Raw genomic sequence first — 3,051 nt, forward strand, 5'->3', positions numbered from 1 at the left:
CAGGGTGCTTTTAGCCCAGGTGGTGGTTTGCCACTCGCCTGCCCCAGCCCATTGAGGGAGGAGCTGTGGATGGGGCTTGTGGTATATGAGGCACAGCCTTTGCTCAGGGAGCTCATTTGGGGTTCAGCTCTCATCAGGGTGTGTTCTCTGGTGTTAGCTCAGGTTTTCTGGCCTTAGAGCTTTGTGGTTTGTTTCAGGGGGGTTTTTTGGGGGTGGGTTTGAAATGGGCTTGTTTCAGTGAAGGCCTTCAGCTCATGTTAAGGCTTACTAGTGTGTGCATTAGTAAGTGTCTTTGTGTAGAGTGGTTTTTTTAGGTGTTATATTTGTAAGCAGTGGTGGTGAGGCAAGAAGAAACCCGCAGCTGTTCTCAGGGGGAGGAGTTGTGGCAAAGGTAATCTTTGCTTGATGTCCTGGTTAACGGTGTATCATTCCCGTTCCTTTTTACAGATGAAGAAAAGGTACATGGCTAGAGAAGGAATGTACCGGTGAGCCAAAAAGGGGTTTGTCTCAAGTGTGGCTTTGGACCTCTGCCCTTGTGAAAGGTGAGTTAAAAAAGCGTGCATGGAGAGGGGCAGGAAGGAGTCGTAAGGTCGGTGGGGAAGAGAGGCTGTTAAAGAGGCAGTGTCTTTGGGCAGGTAAAGGGAGCAGGTTATTATTCAGTTTGAGCTTTTATGGCTTTATAAAGCTAAAGCACAGCTGGGGGTCGTGCCTCAGAGTCTCAAGTTCAATAATCTCTCAGGGCATAGCTCCAGGTTGTTTTTACAGCTCTGTTCTTTCAATGTATGTCTGCCCAGAGCTGACTGTGTCCAGCCCTCTTGCCAGTTGAAGTGAGAGGCCATTAACCGGCTGAAGCAGCAGCTCAATGCAAAATAGTTTTTAGTATCGGAAGGCATTTTTTTATTTGAAATGTCAAAGGGTGACGTAACTCAGCGGCGGGAGGGCTTAGCACGGAGAAGGCCGACATTTCGAGCACTGTATCGGCACACATTCGTTTCTATTTATTTTTCAGGTTTCACATCCGAATCGGGAGAGGCGAAGCCGCACAGTTAGAGGGGATGTACGAAGCTAAGAGGGTTTTATACTGGGCTGGCGACTGACACCGTAGCCCAGTGCGATGGCGGGGTTCAAGGTCTTTCTCACAGCTGCTGTGCAGTCGCCTTTGGAGTCTGATGAGTACTCGCAGGGAGTCGGGGAAGTAAAGAGAATGACTGCAGGGTCAGTCACTTCTCCCCAGGGTGACAGTCACTCGTCTCTACTCTCTCAGGTCTTGCAGGGGAAGGGAGCCCCAGAGCACCACTTGGAAACTTTTTTGGGACTGTGACATGGGAGCTCCGAGCCATGAGGCTGGCTCGAGACCCACACCACTACGGAACCTGAATAGATGGACTCCTTTTTGGAGCCGGAGGGCAGGAGATGAGGTCAGGATGGCAGGCAAGAGTTTGAAAGGTAGCACGGGGGAGAGGTGTGTATATGTTTTTGTTTAGGAAATGTTGTGACCATGGCATGTAGTTGTGGGAGGTGGCAGGGAGTTGGAGGGCGATGCGTTGGGTGTAAGCTTAGTGCTTTACTTGTGTGTGGGGAGTGTGTTGTAGACTGAAAGAGTTCTCCTTTTTGGTTTTTTAGAGAAAAAAAAAAAAAACCAGCCAGGGGAGGGGTTTATCCTCCCCCAGCTGGGTTTTTTTTCTCGGGTCCTGGCCGGTCTGAGAGGCGATGTTCATCGCCTGTGTTTGGGCGCAGGCCGGTGCAGGGACGGGATTTTCTCAGGCAGGGCATTTTCGGTGTTCTCGGGAACATAGTTCTTGAGGAGTTCGGAAGACAGGTTGGGGCTGTTGTCACTCATTAGGGAAGAAATTCTGAGTGTTGGTGTGGCAGTCTAAACTAAATGCAAGGTCGATGTTAGTGGGATTGGTTGTAGAATGATAGTGTGGGTTTTAGAGTGTTGCTATTAGTATTAGAAAGCTGGTGTCGGTATGAGAGCTTTGGTGTCGGTATTAGAATGCGGTTTTAGTCTCAGAAGGCCGGTCTTAGTCTTAGAATGGAGAATTTGGTCTCAAAAGGTGAACTTAGTCTTAGAGTACCAGTATTAGTCTCAGAATGGTGAACATAGTCTTTGAGTGCTGGTTTATTCTCAGCACAGTGAACTTAGTCTCTGAATGGTGAAGTTAGTTTCCTAATGCTGGTCTTAGTCTCTGAAAGGGGAATTTAGTCTCAGAGTCCTGGTCATAGTGTCAGAGTGGAGAACTTACTGTCAGAAAGATGGTCTTAGTTTCTAAATAGAAAAATTACTTTATGAATGATGGTCTTTGTGAATGGAGAACTTAATGTTTCAATGGAGAAGTTAGTTTTTGAGTGGAGAACTTGGCCTCTGACTGGAGAACTTATGGCTCCAGTGCAGATCTCGGGGCAGCAGGGCCGGGTCTCCTTATGGCTGCAGTGCACACCTTGCTTACGGCTGCCGTGCCGGGCCTCCTTCGGGCTGCAGTGCCCAAGTTAACTTAGGGCTGTAGGGCCGGGCCCCCTTAGAGCTGTAGGGTGGGGCTTCCTTAGGGCTGCAGTGCCCACCTTGCTTAGGGCGGCAGTGCCCTTCATTTTAGGGCTGCAGTCCCCAGCTGTCTTACGGCTGCCGTGCCGAGCCTCCTTAGGGCTACAGTGCCCACCTTGCTTAGGGCTGCTGTGCCGGGCCTCCTTCGGGCTGCAGTGCACAAGTTAACTTAGGGCTGTAGGGCTGGGCCCCCTTAGAGATGTAGGGTAGGGCTTCCTTAGGGCTGCAGTGCCCACCTTGTGTAGGGCTGCAGTGCCTAATTTACTTACGGCTGTAGTGAAATCTTAATTAGAGATACAGTGCCAGGCTTACATAGTCCTACAGTGCCGGTCCTCCTCAGGTCTGTAGTGCACGGCCTCCTCAGAGCTGCACTGCCCCCCGTAGTTAAGGCTGCACTGCCCACCGTAGTTAGGGCGGCAGTGCCCACCTTAGTTAGGGCTGCAGTACTTGGCCTCCTCAGGGCTGCAGTGCCCCCCTTAGTTAGGGCTGCAGTGCCCACCATAATTTAG

The sequence above is a fragment of the Lathamus discolor genome, chromosome 23, assembly GCF_037157495.1.
Source record: "Lathamus discolor isolate bLatDis1 chromosome 23, bLatDis1.hap1, whole genome shotgun sequence".
NCBI classification, from domain to species: domain Eukaryota; kingdom Metazoa; phylum Chordata; class Aves; order Psittaciformes; family Psittacidae; genus Lathamus; species Lathamus discolor.